Consider the following 17699-nt stretch of genomic DNA (forward strand, 5'->3'; position numbering starts at 1 on the left):
GTTTAGTGTTGAAGATGATGACAGCTGAGTGTTGTCGAAGAATAGGGGATAGGTGTTTGGAAGATTGTGTCGAGTTGATAGGTGGAGAAATTGGGTTTTTGAGGCATTGAAGGACACAAGGTTCCTTCTGCCCCAATCGGAAATGATAGTAAGGTCTGAGGTTAAGCTTTCTGCAGCCTCTAGCCAGGAGTTATGTAATTCCTGTTGAGAGGGTCTTCTGTTGAAAGAAGTTGAATAATGCAGAGTGGAATCATCAGCGTAATCTAATCTGTACATGATCTAGGCCTATTTTCAGTCAAAGGAAAACTTATTAGTTTCAGTTCAGAAGCCGTTGAATTAGGTATTACCATAGACCCAACATTTAGGTTCCATAATCATATTCGATCAATAGTTAGCAAGGCTGCAGGACTGTCTAACAACCTGCTGAAATCTACCTTGTGTCGGTCGGCAGGTTTTATAACTAAGTTTCTCACCACTCACATACGCCCCCTGGAGTGTGGATCATCAGTTTGGAGCACAGGCTATGTCGCTGACTTGTCACTCCTGGAATCTGTTCAACGAAGGTGGACTAAACAAATCTCGGGTCTTGACGATGTCTCTTACGAACAGCGGCTGAAGTTTCTTGATCTCTTTTCAGTCAAGGGAAGACTCTTGCGTGCTGATCTTATTACATGCTGGAAGATTTTTAATGGTGTGTCTGCTATATCTCTTTCTGATGCATGTATTTACTATGGCTCCTAACATGGGTACAAGAGGACACTGTTGCAAGATATTTGTTCCCAAAGCTCCTGTGAAGCCAGACGTAGATTCTTTTATGTCCGTGTGTTTCACTTTGGAATGCCCTTCCTACTCGTTTGGCAGAAGAACCCAACCTTGGTGCTTTAAAAAGTGGACTCCAGGATTTCCTGGGTGCTGCTGCTCTATTTGACTACTGTTAATTGGTTGCCAATCTTGTCATCTTATTGCTTTGTACTTAGGATCATAGCAAACTTTCCAGTCTTTTCTTTGTTCATAAACAATGTTTCTGGCAGTGGTTTATAAAGACTGGTGTGCTAGCCATATGGGGCACCCCCAGTGGGAGCCCAACCAGGCAAGAACTCCTCTCAACCAAAATTGGCTGGGGGCCACTTGGTCTGGTGTTGAGTTTGTTGGTGCCCGGCCATTCCCAGTGTGGCCGGGCACTGGCGGCTCACCTGGCACTGCCCTCAGGAAAGTGTTGAGGCTTCCTTTGAACTTGTCCACTGGGCATTTCTTTACGTTTAATCTCCCTGGGCAGTGCATTGAAAATTTTGGGTCCATCATGTCCCTGGACCCTTTGTTCACCAGCAGTATTTCTTTAACAAACACATATTTACCTCAAGAAGTGTTATCAAAGTCACACTGCCCGTAATATTTGGCCCATGCTACACGTGTGTGGTAACAGTGCCTTATAAGGCTTGCTGAATAAACCACTATAGTCCATTGACTCTAACTTGAGCCCTGTGGCTTGGGCCGGGGAAACCTTCATTCTTTACAGATCTAGTGATGACCTGCGCATGGCGATCTGTCTCACTGTTAGTCTGTACGTTATCTATTTATAGATTATATAATATATACTCATAATACGACTGCATGGTGTCATGAATGGCTTGGGATTAGAGGGAAAGACAACGACTGAGTTGCGCCCAAGGGCTCAAGTTAAAATCGATAGACTATAGTGTTAATCTCTGCTTGAAATTATCATCAATTTACTCTGTTTTGAGGTATACATGTCAAAATATCAACATCAACGGCACAACACAAAGATCTGTCAGTCACACAGGAACAAGACTCAAACCTTGATGAACATGGAGGCAACAGAGAAATGAAGAGGAGGAGGAAGAAAAGAGAGGCAGGAGGAGGAGGAGGAGAGTTTAACCCAGGGCTGTGGAGTCAGCCCCCCTGCCCCTCCCCCTCTACTGCATTTGTTTTTTTGGGGGGTGCTTCCTGTGGCGCCGGTAGACTTGCTTGACCATTTTTTGACAGCAACAGCAGCACAAGCCACAACAGCCCTTGCTTTGGCAAATGGCACCATGTGGATACAAAGCCACTGGTTTGTTTATCTTCTGGATATGAGCAACTGACCTTGGTCGTTTGTGACGTACACCAAGAAAAGTTGGTGTTGCCGGTTGCGTCTTCCACCAGGGCGGTTGGAGGAAAAAGGTCAAGTGTGATTCCAGCTTGAGACCTTATTCCCATTGTTTTCTGCTCTGAGCACTCTCGTCTTGCGGCGAACAGTGGGAACCCACACTCACGTCTTCCACTCATACAAACTTGATGCTTGTACGCCAAGTCACTGCTCATACACCAAGGCATTTTTAGTGATTTTCTTTTGCTCGTAAATTGAAACGCTTGTAAACTAAGGCACTTGTAAATCGAGGTATTACTGTATATAAAAAATCTTTCAAACAAGTAATTTGTGACGGACAAGAAAAACATCACCACAAAGAACCTCATCAAGCACACAGGTGTCTTTCACTGTGATACGGCGCACTTGTAAAATAATACCAATTTCTGTAGTCATGAATAATCACTGCACCCTTCACTGCACATAGAGGCCTTGTTGGAGGCTGTGTCTTATGCCTGTGCAGTAAAAGCATAACTGTCAAACTAACAGGAACACTGGTGCCTCCTTTCTGCAGGTTCTCTTGGTAAGCATAATTGCCAAACTAACAGGAACACTTTCAAACTCTCAAACTTTCCGCAGGTTCTCCTGGCCACCACCGGCAGGGACGTTGCCATGTAGCTGTGGTCAAGGAGGCCCACGGGTCGTGCCGGAACTAGGTGCAGCTGTGCCTGGAGGGTTGCCATGATGGCACCACCTTTCACCGTGTCGTGCTGGGCTTCATCCACCCGACAGGAACGGACAGCAGCGGAGAAGCCGTCAAGGGGAAGCCCTTCAAGGTGAGGCCGCAGGTTTAGCTCTGTAGTCACTGTGCACTAAATCAAATGTAGTTTACAAATTCAATACGTAATCAGTTTAACAACCTGCCATGTTGCATCTCTTTCTATCTTCTACCGATGTTTTCATGCTGACTGCTCTTCTGAACTTGCTAGCTTCATGCCTCCCCCCTCCCGTGGCCCCGCAGCACTCAACTTTCTGCTCTTGCTCATCCCAATTCTATCCAAATTCCTTCTGAAAGAGTTCACCAGCACTTCATTCTTTCATCCATTCCGCTGGTAAAGTCTAGAACAGCCTTAAGTCCTTGGCCTGTCCTTCCCCCTGCCTACGACTTGAACTCCTTCACAGGGAGAGTGTGGTGACACCTCTCCATGTGAATTTGACCTGTCTTCTGGCCTCTGGTTCTGTTTTCTATTGTTGGAGCAGCGTCTGGCAGGCTTTTTTATTGCTGTTTTGTTTTTCCCCTTGAGCTGCCTCCCTCCCTCCCTGGCTGTAAGGAACAACCCGGTACACATTGTTGCATCTCAGCCACAGTGCATGTTGAGTGCCGTGACAGCTTAATGGGCCTTCAGGGACATGTTGGATTCGTCAATAATAAATTATGATAAATGGCCTGTGAGACTAAATTCATGTTAGTAGACAAATGCCTTAGTGCTACAGTGCTGTGTGGGTTTACTCCTCCCTGCCTTATAATGCCACTATAAGCAGATGCATAACACAGTGAGCCCTCAACACACTACTCTGACCCTCAGGAAGAGTTCCACACACAGCTGTGGCTCGGCCTGCTGGCAATGGCCCCAGCGACAATCGTTCTTTTTGGCGCTGGGCCAGACTCGAGAGCTGCAGGACAAACACACACACACACCGTCACGGCCAACACTCTCCACACGCCTGGAGGAGGGAGGCATTGGTAAGCTACCGTCCATTCTTGTTGTCTTTGATCATGGTTATTTTCTGACATGTAGCAGAGGCAGGAAGCAGCTCAGGACACACACCTCTTCACCTGTAGCTGTTATAAAGCTTCATTAGTCCGTCTGTACCGTCTCCGCCAGTTCTTCTCCCCCGCACAGTTGCTATCCATTTACAGGGGCCTTGTCCGCCCTCGTATGGAGTATGCATCTCATGTGTGGGGGGGGAGGTCCACTCACACAGCTCTCCTTGACAGAGTGGAGTTAAAGTCTCTTCGTCTCATCAGCTCTCCTCCTCATACTGATAGTCTTTTACCTCTCAAATTCCGCTGCCATGTTGCCTCTCTTTCTATCTTCTATCGCTATTTTCATGCTGACTGCTCTTCTGAACTTGCTAACTGCATGCCTCCCCCCCTCCCGCGGCCCCGCTGCACACGACTTTCTACTCATGCTCATCCCTATACTGTCCAAACCCCTTATGCAAGGGTCAACCAGCATCTTCACTCCTTCATCCCTCACGCTGGTAAACTCTGGAACAATCTTCCTTCATCTGTATTTCCTCTTGCCTACGACTTGAACTCTTTCAAGAGGAGGGTATCAGGACACCTCCTCCCGAAATTGACCTCTCGTTTTGGACACTCCTTTGACCTCTGTTCGGGAGCAGTGAGTAGCGGGCTTTTTTTTTTATTTACGCCCATGAACTGTCTTCCTAGCTTTTTGGTATCGGTACATCCCTAATAGAAAGTCTATTAATAAGGAAGCATATATGAATTTTCTGAGTCAAGATCTTCAGGTTTTGGTAGGTTAAGTTTAGGGTATTTTCAAACCCATGACAGCCAGCACCCTATGGTATAAATCAGCAAAAAGTGGCCTCACTTTGTTGTATAGAAAGTCTCATTAGTAAGGAAGTGTATATGAAATGGCTCACAACTCTTTTCTTCCACAGGTGAGGTGCCGGCCAGCAGCGGACAGTGACAGCGCCAGGAGTTCAGGAACCAAGACCTTACCAGCAGCAGCAAAGGCAGGATGACCCAGGACTCACTTTCCCCAGGACCAAGCATAGTAGTAGTAGTAGTAGTAGTAGTAGTTAGTAGTAGTAGTGGTAGTAGGTGGAGTAGTGTGCATGATTCCTACCATCCAAAACTTCATCCTCTCTTCACATTTTCCTTCCCCTTCATGTTTTCCCTTGTGTCTCCTCTCTGTCATCATCCTCCTGCCCTTCATCCTCCCTTCATGTCTTCCCTTGTGTCTCCTCTCTGTCATCATCCTCCTGCCCTTCATCCTCCCTTCATGTCTTCCCTTGTGTCTCCTCTCTGTCATCATCCTCCTGCCCTTCATCCTCCCTTCATGTCTTCCCTTGTGTCTCCTCTCTGTCATCATCCTCCTGCCCTTCATCCTCCCTTCATGTCTTCACTATTTTGTCCTCTATGTCATCATCCTCCCTTCATGTCTTCCCTTGTGTCTCCTCTCTGTCATCATCCTCCTGCCCTTCATCCTCCCTTCATGTCTTCCCTTGTGTCTCCTCTCTGTCATCATCCTCCCTTCATGTCTTCCCTTGTGTCTCCTCTCTGTCATCATCCTCCCTTCATGTCTTCCCTTGTGTCTCCTCTCTGTCATCATCCTCCTGCCCTTCATCCTCCCTTCATGTCTCCTCTCTGTCATCAGCATCCTTCTCTTCATCCTTTCTTTATATTTTCTTCTCTCCTTTGATCATGTTTTTCCTTCTCTCTAATATTCTTCCCTCTTGTCTCCTCTTTGTTATATAATTTCCTCTTCCTTTTATACTGTTTTTTTCCCAAATTCCTCCTTTCTAATATTTATCTTTTTTCTCTCCTCCTCCTCTTCCCTTTCTACCCTTCCCTCTTTCTTCTTACTGTTCATTTCCCATTTCTCCTCTTCCTGTCAAATATTCTTCCATCACTTTCCTCCTCCTTCCTCTATTTCTCTTCCTTCTCTCTTTCCCATCTTAGTTTCCTTTCTTCTTCCTCCTCTATACTTTAGATGTTGAAGGAAACTTTAATTTATGCATTTCATCTCTCTCTCTCTCTCTCTCTCTCTCTCTCTCTCTCTCTCTCTCTCTCTCTCTCTCTCTCTCTCTCTCTCTCTCTCTCAGGGGAAGATTTAAACAGTTATCATTTGATTTCATTTATTTATTAACATATTTCTTGATACACTTTATTGTTCTTCTGATCAAAGTCCAGGGGTATGCTCTCTCCCTCACACACACACACTAACAGGGAGCATATGCCAAGGGTGGTGTCGCTTCAGAGAGGGAGAGAGTAAGGGGGAAGGGGTCTTATGTATGTGTCTAGGGGGCATGTGTCTGTGGGGTTTGTAAACATACTGTGGGGGACATCCTGTGAGCTGTGGTGAGAGAGAGAGAGAGAGAGAGAGAGAGAGAGAGAGAGAGAGAGAGAGAGAGAGAGAGAGAGAGAGAGAGAGAGAGAGAGAGAGAGAGAGAGAGAGATAAACAGTCAATTTTCAAACCACTAAGCATATGGAACCCACATGTATGCAATATCAACTTGGCTTACTACTAAAGTGCAACCATTTTAGCGAGTCCATTGGGGCGTTGGTTCATCAAGGGTCCTTTCCTCCCCTCTGCTCTGCCACACAGTCCCAACACCTATTTTTTCCTCTCATGTGTTGCCTGTAGCTGACACATGAGAGGAAGGGACAGGTGCTGGGACTGTGTGGCAGAGCGGAGGGAAGGACAGGACCCAAGGAAGCCAACGCCTCAACAGACTCGCTAAAATGGTTTCACTATAACACTACTACAATTATTACTGCTATTTCTGCTGCTGCTGCTACTACTACTACTACTACTACTACTACTACTACTACTACTACTACTACTACTACTACAATTATTACTGCTATTTCTGCTGCTACTACTACTACTACAATTATTACTGCTATTTCTGCTACTACTACTACTACTACTACTACTACTACTACTACTACTACTACTACTACAATTATTACTGCTATTTTTGCTGCTGCTACTACTACTACTACTACTACTACAATTATTACTGCTATTTCTGCTACTACTACTACTACTACTATTACTTCTACTACTACTATATTACTGCTATTTCTGCTGCTGCTGCTATCACTACCACTTCAACTGCTACTTCTACTACTATGGTCACATATAAATAAATTGCCTCTCTTTCTATCTTCTGTCGATATACTCACGCTGACTGCTCTTCTGAACTTGCTAACTGCATGCCTCCCCCCCTCCTGCGGCCTCATCTCACACGACTTTCTAATCAAGCTCATCCCTATACTGTCCAAACCCCTTATGCAAGAGTCAACCAGCACCTTCACTCTTTCATCCCTCACGCTGGTAAACTCTGGAACAATCTTCCTTCATCTGAATTTCCTTCTGCCTACGATATGAACTCTTTCAAGAGGAGGGTATCGGGACACCTCTCCTCCCGAAATTGACCTCTCTTTTTGGCAGCTCCTATGTACTCCATTCAAGAGCAGTAAGTAGTGGGCTTTTTTTTCATTATTTTTTTTTATGCCCTTTAACTGTCTCCTTTGCTGTAAAAAACAAAATAATAATAATAATTCATCTCTTCTCAGGTACACAAAAATACATCTGGCTCTGTAAGTAAAAATAAAAGTTATTTCTAATAATTTACTGTGATTTTTAGAACCTTTGCTTCTTGTGAAGAATTTCTATCAGGAAATGTTGAAGGCCATGAGGAGGAAAGAGAAGAATGAGGCAGAATGTGCAAGTGTGATGGAAGGGAGATCATGTTGCCCTCCCTGAAAGATGTAAAGCATTGTACTCGGTCACCAGCCACACACACACACACACATGCAGGACTCTCCCAGATACAACCCTTACTTATTATGATGTGTTCTGACCCCTGTGCTGATCTAGACATCCACCCAGACACACACACACAAGACTGCAAAGGGGAGAATGCAGAAATATCGTAGTGGTGTATGTCCCTCCTAAAAACAATTCATTGACAGAAGAATTGTACAAGAAGAAGCTGGAAGATACATTGGATTGCTGGAGGAGAAAGATAAGATTCTGATAATGGGAGATTTTAATTGTAAGGAAGTGTCATGGGAAAACTGGTCAACGGAGGGAAGTGAAGCTTCATGGGGGAATAAGGTTTTGGAATTGGTTATAGATAACGTCCTCACACAGTGGGTAGAAGAAAATATGAGATGCAGAGGAGACGAGCCATCTAAATTGGCCTTGATAATCACCAGGGAGCTGGATATCATAGAGGTGATGAACTATAAGAGCCCTATAGGGAAGAGCGATCACGTACTTATCGAGTACATATTACGAGGAGGTAAAATAAACAGGAATGAGGACTGCAGGAAAGAATGGTTTAACTTTAATAAGGCAAATTTTAACAACTTGGGAAACATTTTGAGGAAGCACAATGGGATACTTTTTTGAGGCTGAAAATGTGGAGGAAAATGGGCTATCTTTCTACGGATTTACAACGAAGGAGTGGAAAAGTGGGTACCAAGGATGAAAGAAGGCCAGACATCAAGAGAAGAGTGGTACAATAGAAAGTGTGTTGACGCCAAGCAGGATAAGGAGAAGGCATGGAACAAATGGAGAAAAATAGGAGGATGGATCTATGGAATGAGTACAAGAGGAAGAGGAGTGCTTATGTCAAAGTAAGAAGAGAAGAAAAATAATTTTGAGAAAAAATATTGTAGACCAGCCAAAACTGCTTTATGAGTTCATAAATGGAAAGTTGATAAAATAGAGATGAGATTCAGAAAGTTAAAGTTAGTGGTGAAACTTTTGATAGTATAAGTGAAATAGTAGAAGTGATGAATAATTGTTTGCAAACAGTGTTCACAAAGGAGAGTGAGTTTGAAGGTGTAGATGCAGTGCCGGGGAATAGAGTGCATGGGTCTGGAGAGAATACAAACATCAGCAGATGAAGTTATAAAATTATTGGAAGAATTGGATGCGAGGAAATCAGCAGGACCGGATGGTATATCAAATTGGGTGCTAAAAGAGTGTAACCAGCAAATAGCTGAAAAGTTGAGCAACTTGATTAATGTTTCACAAGCACAAGGGAAGGTACCGAGAGACTGGAAGAGGGCTAACATCGTCCCAATACATAAAGGAGGAAGTAAGGAAGACCCGTTGAACTATAGGCCAGTGTCATTAACAAGTGTAGTAGCAAAGATATGTGAAAATTATAAAAAAACAGATGGGTGGAGTATTTAGAAGAAAACAGTACATTAACAAATAGCCAATTTGGATTCAGAGGAGAACGGTCTTGTGTAACTAATCTGATCAGCTTCTATTCAAGAGTAATTGATATAATACAGGAAAGGGACGGTTGGGCAGATTGTGTGTATCTGGACTTAAAGAAGGCATGTGATAAAGTACCACACAAGCGATTAATATGGAAACTTAATCATGTTGGAGGTCTGGGTGGTTCAATATTGGATTGGATTGTGGACTTTTGATGAAGAGAGAAATGAGAACAGTAATTAGGAATAATAAATCAAGCTGGATGGAAGTGACCAGTGGAGTCCCCCAAGGATCGGTGTTGGCTCCGATTATGTTTGTAATATATATTAATGACATAACAGAAGGGGCGACAAGCTATATGAATATGTTTGCTGATGATGCTAAAATAATGAAGAAGACTGTGTAGCCCTGAGCCAAGATCTTGATATAATAAGCGAATGGTCATGCAAATGGGAAATGACATTCAATACAGAGAAGTGTAGCGTAATGGAGTTTGGTAAGAGCAGTAGATGAATATCGGGGAACTACTCTCTGAGTAATGAAAGAATCATGAAAAAAAACTGAAGAAAAAGATTTGGGAGTGATCATAACAGACAAGTTATCCTTTGGAAAACATATAGACCGGATAACTGGGGAAACATACAATCCTCTTAGAAACATAAAAGCAGCATTAATATATTTAGATGAAGAAATGGTAAAGAAACTAATAACATCGATGATACGTCCAAGACTGGAATATGCAGCATTAGTGTGGTCACCTATGTTGAAGACAGAAATTAGAAAGTTGGAAAGAGTACAAAGAGCAGCGACTAAATTACCGGAAACTCTGAGAGAACATACCTATGAAGAAAGACTGGAGAAATTGGGACTAACAAAACTAGAGAGAAGAAGAGAGAGAGGGGACCTAATAGCATTGTACAGGATACAAGAGGGATTGGAGAAATTGGACAGGGAAGACCTAGTGGTACGTGACAGAAGTGTGACAAGAGGCAGTGATAAGAAATGACAAGAAATACAGTTTTCCATACAGAAGTATAACAACATGGAACGGACTGACAAGGAGACTGTGTGTGCAAAACGATTCATGAATTTAAAGACAAACTGGATAATAAGAATTATGGAGATGGGACAGCACGAGCCTAGTACGGTATTTCACAACTAGGTAAATACACACACACACACACACACACACACACACACACACACACACACACACACACACACACACACACACACACACACACACACACACACACACACACATGCAAGACACTTGGTCTGCTGCTTGATCTAGAGTACCCGCTGCAAAGAGGCCTGGAGGACAACACTGAAGTCTTCTCCCCTGTACAAGCAGCATGACTGGTGAAGCTTTTCTCACCAACCAAACTACTAATGGTGTCTCTCTTCTCCAAGGAGTCGTGGTAACTACATTTTCACCTTTCAGCTCACCCCTGCAGGAAGGTTTGCATAGATATGACACTTTCTCTTGAGCGTTCCCCTTGGCTGCTGAAGTGTTTTCAAAATCACACAAAGAAGTAAAGAGAGCACCTTGCTGGGATCCTGCTGAACCTGATCTCCATTCTGGCCAGCAGCAGCAGTATTTTGTAGCCAGTTTTATGTAAAATGTCTCCTGGTGACTGTAGTGCTGCTTCCTGCCTGTGTGCATGCCTCACTGTTAAACATACCTCTTGGGAGATGGTGCAGGCTGCTCTCCTCACCCACAATATGAGGCACGGGTGAATACTCTTGTGGTCTCCAGCGAGCAAAACTTGCATCATCTACCAAGGTCTTTTCTGGTGAGTCTCCCGAGTTTGGCCGCCAAGAAACACCTCCTTCGTCCAGGGGTGAAGACCTGAGGCTTAAGGGTTCTGCTTCACCTGCTGTCTTGGCCCCAGCAGCCACTTCCCTCCTGGCTTGTGGTGGCTTGACATCCTCACACCTGCAACAATCCTCATCATCATCATCACCCCAAGCTTCACCCCTGCCCAAGTGTTGCCTCTCACCGGCAGTCACTAACAAGGACTGGACCTTACAAAGAGTCTGTTGGAGAAAATCCTGAGCTGACTTTGCTTTTTAGAGAATGCAAGAGGATTTTCAATATCAGTTTTGATTAAAAATATGCATCTTTAACCCCTTGACTGCAAATTTCCTACCAGAAGACCTCACCAAGCTACAGGAATGGAACAAAAAGTGGCTGCTACAATAATGAAAAAAAATGGCAACAGGAATGGAACAAACAGTAGCTGCTACAATAATGAAGACAAATATAAAGTCCTGCACCTTGGGAGGGAATATCCAGCACACCAATACCACATGGGAAACACTCCACTATCCACCACAGAGCCAGAGAAAGACCTGGTAGTACATGTTTTCATGGTACCAATGAAACCAAATACATGCCCATCGCAGCGGACGGGTTAAAGATGCTTTATACCATAAGTTTTCCCAAGGATAATTTCCAAAAAGCTCAAGGCTTCTCACCTGGACATTGAAGTGTTCCTCAGGATGCTCTCGGGCGACGGTGGCCTGCTGCTGTGCAGCCTTCATGGAGAGACTCATCGTCACTGCTGAGGGCGCTGTCCTGCTGCCCCGCGCTGACCTCTGTGAGTCTGCTCCCAGGCAGGCGGCAACCTTGGAAACATTTATAAAGAATAAGAAGAGGCGACACTGGCCACACTTATAACTACCATGTCTGTTTTGTTTATATTCCCTGCCTGTTCCCTTGTCAGTAATCTGTCAGCTGCAACACTTACCAGCATCTTGGTCCACCTGGGCACTCTGAGCCTGTGTCCGCACCACTGCACAGCCTTCAGACACCAGTACCAGCACAAGATCTTGTGTCAGCCAGTCTTTGGGTGTCTCAGGGAGGCCGCTTGCCTTCAGCCGGGGCACCAGGCCGCCCAGCACTCCCAGGAAGGCTCACGGCCAGCCTGCCGCTCACACAGCCTGAGAGTGAGGAAATAATCAGAATAAAAAAAAATAACATGGAAACAAATACCTCACATACACAGTTTCTTACTAACTAAGAGTGAATGTTCATATTCTTGTCAAAACATTCAATCATTATACCTTAGGAACACTTTGGGGTTATCCAGATGATGCACAATGATACAACTAAATATTTACTGCAATATCAGAGTGAAACATCAACCAACATGAATCAATTAGGAGGTTATCAACGGAACATGACAATGACTCCATGCGCACCCTCATGGTTGAGGCCGACCGACTCAAACTCCACCTTGGCTGATTTCCCACACATTGACCCAACAAGGCTTGCAGTGGCCGGGCCCAGCGCTGGACGGGCTCTGCAGAAGAAAGTTGAAAAACAGTGTTTGTAGAAAGAAGAAAAAAGATGCTGCAACAACCACAAGCTTCACCTCTTTGTGTCCATCAGTATACTGGAGACAAGAATGGAAACTAATTCAGTCTTGCTAAATAACTGTTGAGCAAGCCCTTCAGTTCGGCAAAGAATTGTAAAAAGAAAAAATACACTCCCAAACCCCAGTGCTTGGTCTGCTTGAGGATCCTGATCACTGTACTGCTGAACAACAACCAAACATGACTTTTCATTCCTCTCACACATGACAAATTTCACATTAGGGTTACACAGTATTAATGCACATCCCATGCAAGAAAATGGCATTACATTACTATGTTTAACCCTTGACTGTGGATTTCCTACCAGAAGACCTCACCAAGCTACAGGAGTGGAACAAAGTGTCTGCTATAATTCAATGAAGAAAAATGTAAAGTCCTGCACCTTGGGAGAGGATATCCAGCACACCAATACCACATGGGAAACACTCCACTATCCACCACAGAGGCAGAGAAAGACCTGGGAGTGTATGTTACCAGGTTACCAGCGAAGGACAAATCCCTGACAATCGCAGCGGACAGGTTAACCATCAACAGTCCACTACAGGATTATGGCCTTTCCTAGGATGCTCTAACTCTCCTGTCCTGTTAGTATACTCCTCCCTGTTCAGGCTAATGCAGGCTAATTCCATTTTTCCTAGTTCTCTGTCTGGCGTTAGTGTGCTCCATCCTGCCCCGGCAAATGTTCTAATTCCACCTCCACCTGGTTCTCTGTTTGGTGTTAGTGTGCTCCATCCTGCCCCGGTAAAGGTTATAATTCCACTTCTCCACCTGGTTCTCTGTCTGGTGTTAGTCTACTCAATCCTGCCCCAACAAAGGTTCTAATTCCACCTCTCCACCTGCTGGTGAAGAGGTGGATTAGATCCTTTGTTGGGGCAGGATGGAGCACACTAACTCCAGACAGAGAACCAGGTGGAGAGGTGGAATTAAAACCTTTGCCGGGGCAGGATGGAACACACTAACACCAGACAGAGAACCAGGTGGAGCGGTGGAATTATAAACTTTGCTGGGGCAGGATGGAGCACACTAACACCTGACAGAGAACCAGGTGGAGCGGTAGAATTAGAACCCTTTGTTGGGGCACGATGGAGCACACTAACACCAGACAGAGAACCAGGTGGAGAGGTAGAGTGCAGGCGAGATTGAGGAGGCGGGGTATAAGGACACCACTGCCTACAGTAACTTTCGGTAATGTACAATCAACTCGAAATAAAATAGATGAATTAGCAGCAAACTGTGAATATATAGGGAACTACCGAGAGTAGCTTCATAGCATTAACCGAAACCTGGCTTGAAGACAAGGATGTTGACGAAACAGTAAATAATGATGGTTTCTTGATAGTCAGGGGATACATGAAGGACGTGGTGAAACATAAGGGAGGAGTGGCGGCGGTGTACATAAATGAGAGATGGTGTACTCAGGTTAACATAAAGGAACATTTTTGTTGTGACGACCTGGAATATTTAGTAATATCATGTAGACCTTTTTACCTACCACGTGAATTTAATAATGTGACGATTATAACTGTATACATCCCGACTGATGCCACTGAGGCAATAGCGAGTAAGTTATCACTAAATTGTGTTAGAAAATACGAAAATGAAAATCCTGAAGGAATTATGAAAGTGTTGGGGGATTTTAACCACTGTAATTTCCAACCATATGTACCTTTGTATCAGCAAACTGTAACTTGCCCCACTAGAGATAATAATATTTAAGATAAAATGTATTGTAATGTAAGGAACGGTTATCGTTCTTATCAAAAGCCTAAATTAGGTAAATCTGGCCACAATATGGTGTTTTTGGCTCCCACATGTAAGCAAACTCTGAAATGTAAACTGTGCAAGAAAATTAAGGTGCAGGATTGGAATAATGAGCACATGGTGAGTCTTCAAGGCTGTTTTGATTGTACAGACTGGGATGTGTTGTATAGTGAGTCCAACTCTATTAGTGCAAATGTAGATGTTTTAAATTCATATATTGTACAGACTGGGATGTGTTGTATGATGAGTCCAACTCTATTAGTGCAAATGTAGATGTTTTAAATTCATATATTGTACAGACTGGGATGTGTTGTATGATGAGTCCAACTCTATTAGTGCAAATGTAGATGTTTTAAATTCATATATTGTACAGACTGGGATGTGTTGTATGATGAGTCCAACTCTATTAGTGCAAATGTAGATGTTTTAAATTCATATATTGTACAGACTGGGATGTGTTGTATAATAAGTCCAACTCTATTAATGTAAATGTAGATGTTTTAAATTCATAAATTAACTTTTGTACCAACATGATTGTTCCAACTAAGGAAATTAGCATTTATCCAAATAACAAACCCTGGATAAATTCTGATATCAAAGCGTTATTGATTGAAAAGAAGAGAACTTTTATAAATGGTGACTGCATGCAAAGTAAAGTGATACAAAGCCAATTAAATAGGAAAATACTAGATGCTAAACAGTCAAATAAAGTTAAAATTGAAAACTTATTTAAGTCAAATAAGTCAAAAGATGCTTGGACAGGGTAAACTACTGAGTGGCTCTAAAAGAAAAGGTCATTAAAAGACCCACCAAACATGTAAATGATTTGAACTCCTTTTATGCAAGGTTTGATGTGCACCATTTTAATACTGAATGTGAAAATATTTTGTCAATGGTTAGGGGCATCAATGTAGAACGAATAATAATAACTCGTGATGATACGATGAACTCCATGAAACGTATACAATGTGGAAAAGCAAGTGGACCCGATAAAATTGGTTCTAAACTACTAAAATCCTGTGCCGAGCAACTTGCTGATCCACTGTGTAAACTTTTCCAAGCTTCACTTGATCAGAGTACAGTACCGGATGTGTGGAAAATGTCAGAGATTATTCCAGTACCCAAAAACAACCACCCAAGGGAGTTTAATGATCTTCGACCCGTAGCCTTAACATCAATTATAATGAAATGTTTGGAGCACATTGTGAAGAGGTACATTTGTTCAAGCGTAGATCCCTTGAAAGATATTTTGCAATTTGCTTATTGTCAAGGTATGAGTGTTCAGGATGCTGGGTTAACCTTACTTCACCAAACTTACGAACATTTAGAAATCCGAAATTCACAGGTTAGAATTATATTTATAGATTTTAGCAGCGCTTTCATTACAATTCAGCCACATATTTTACTTAACAAATTACCAGAGATGAATATCAACAGTAATCTAATACTGTGGATCTATAGTTATCTTTTGCAAAGACCTCAATACACCAAATATATTTTTTTTTTCTTTGTCGCGGCCTATTGCGCCGGTAGGCTTCTTCCCGGTGGGGCCTGATGGTCAGCCCAAGGCTTCTTCCCGGTGGGGCCTGATGGTCGGCCCAGCCCGTTCTGGCGCAGGCGAGTGTTGATAGTGGCGCCATCTTGTGTTGGCCCATGCTGCCCCCCGGAACTCATCTTTCAGCCTCTCTTTGGAGAGGTTATCTAGAGCCCAGGTTGATGGGTGGTCTTCAGGCCAGCATGTGGGTAGTCTTAGGCCACTCGGCAGTGACTGAAAAACCTCAACTGTGCGGCACACTAACACCAGACAAGAGAACCAGGTGGAGAGGTGGAATTATAACCTTTGTTGGGGCAGGATGGAGCACACTAACACCAGACAAGAGAACCAGGTGGAGAGGTGGAATTATAACCTTTGTTGGGGCAGGATGGAGCACACTAACACCAGACAAGAGAACCAGGTGGAGAGGTGGAATTATAACCTTTGTTGGGGCAGGATGGAGCACACTAACACCAGACAAGAGAACCAGGTGGAGAGGTGGAATTATAACCTTTGTTGGGGCAGGATGGAGCACACTAACACCAGACAAGAGAACCAGGTGGAAGATGCTTGGACAGACCTTTATTTTGCAGTGGACTATTCATATCAGAAGACAATTTTCTTTATACTCTTATCATCACAGCCATGGGTGGTGTGGTGCCAGGGTGTGTGTGGATGGCCATGGGTGGTGTGGTGCCAGGGTGGTGTGGATGACAGGGAAGATAGGGGCAGTAAGGTGTGCATGGGTGTGTGGATGGCCATGGGTGGTGTGGTGCCAGGGTGGTGTGGATGACAGGGAAGATAGGGGCAGTAAGGTGTGCATGGGTGTGTGTGGATGGCCATGGGTGGTGTGGTGCCAGGATAGAGTGGATGACAGGGAAGATAGGGGCAGTAAGGTGTGCATGGGTGTGTGTGGATGGCCATGGGTGGTGTGGTGCCAGGGTGGTGTGGATGACAGGGAAGATAGGGGCAGTAAGGTGTGCATGGGTGTGTGTGGATGTGCCAGTGAATGGTAAGGGAAGGAAAGGCAGGAGTGTGCAGGCCACGCACCATGGAGTCCCCAACTAGGCGAGTCTCGAACTCATCCTCCATGGTGTCTGCCAGCACCTGGAACCTATTGAAGGTAGTGGGGGTCAGTAAATCCTTGGTTGCCTGCTTCGGTTTGGCTCCATTCCTTACAGGTTGGAACCCGACATCCTGTGAAGCAGGAAGAGAAGCGTTAAGTGGGGCAGGCTGGAAGTTGTCCTGTGGGGCAGGCTGGGAGTTAGCCTGTGAAGCAGGCTGGGGGTTAGCCTGTGAGGCAGGCTGGGGGTCAGCCTGTGAGGCAGGCTGGCGGTTGTCCTGTGAGGCTGGCTGGGGGTTAGCCTGTGAGGCAGGCTGGGGGTTAGCCTGTGAGGCAGGCTGGGGGTTAGCCTGTAAGGCAAGCTGGGGGTTAGCCTGTGAGGCAGGCTGGGGGTTAGCCTGTGAGGCAGGCTGGGAGTTAGCCTGTGAGGCAGGCTGGGAGTCAACCTGTGAGGCAGGTAACACGTCCTCCCGTGAAGCAGGAGGGTCGTCTGGAGAGGGCACAGTCTCGGTGGAGGGCCTCTCCACCATCGATGGTGGAGTCACTGCCACATTACTTAAAACAAATTCAGTCACAGCCTTCTGAAGTTGTAATCTTTGAACGCAGAGGCGGCAAGTTCTACTCAGCTGGAAGTACTGAGCTGCAAATCGTCCGGGACAGACGTCACACTTACGGAGGTTCGAAGGCATTGTTAGAAATTTAAGCGAGTTAACAGTTAGGGCAAATATTAAAAGCGCTTTCGAAATAACTTAAAGTGTGACCATAAATTGAATTGGATAAAATTGTGCATGGAAATTAGATACTGATGTGTTAGATGCCTCCAACACTGGGAGTTCGCTCCCACTGGGTCTTGAAAATGCCTCAAAGACCAATCG

General features: G+C 44.5%; 2 long non-coding RNA genes across 2 annotated transcripts; both read left to right on the plus strand.

The window, feature by feature from the left end:
- The first annotated feature begins 759 nt into the window (after positions 1–759).
- Positions 760–5204, plus strand: LOC126994723 (uncharacterized). Its single transcript, XR_007749525.1, has 3 exons — positions 760–2922; positions 3673–3830; positions 4775–5204. It is a non-coding gene; the product is annotated as an uncharacterized LOC126994723 (long non-coding RNA).
- A 765-nt stretch (positions 5205–5969) lies between these two features.
- Positions 5970–7542, plus strand: LOC126994722 (uncharacterized). The gene is made up of 2 exons (XR_007749524.1): positions 5970–6444; positions 6546–7542. It is a non-coding gene; the product is annotated as an uncharacterized LOC126994722 (long non-coding RNA).
- The last annotated feature ends 10157 nt before the right edge of the window (positions 7543–17699 follow it).

The sequence above is a fragment of the Eriocheir sinensis genome, unplaced genomic scaffold (assembly GCF_024679095.1).
Source record: "Eriocheir sinensis breed Jianghai 21 unplaced genomic scaffold, ASM2467909v1 Scaffold856, whole genome shotgun sequence".
NCBI lineage: Eukaryota > Metazoa > Arthropoda > Malacostraca > Decapoda > Varunidae > Eriocheir > Eriocheir sinensis.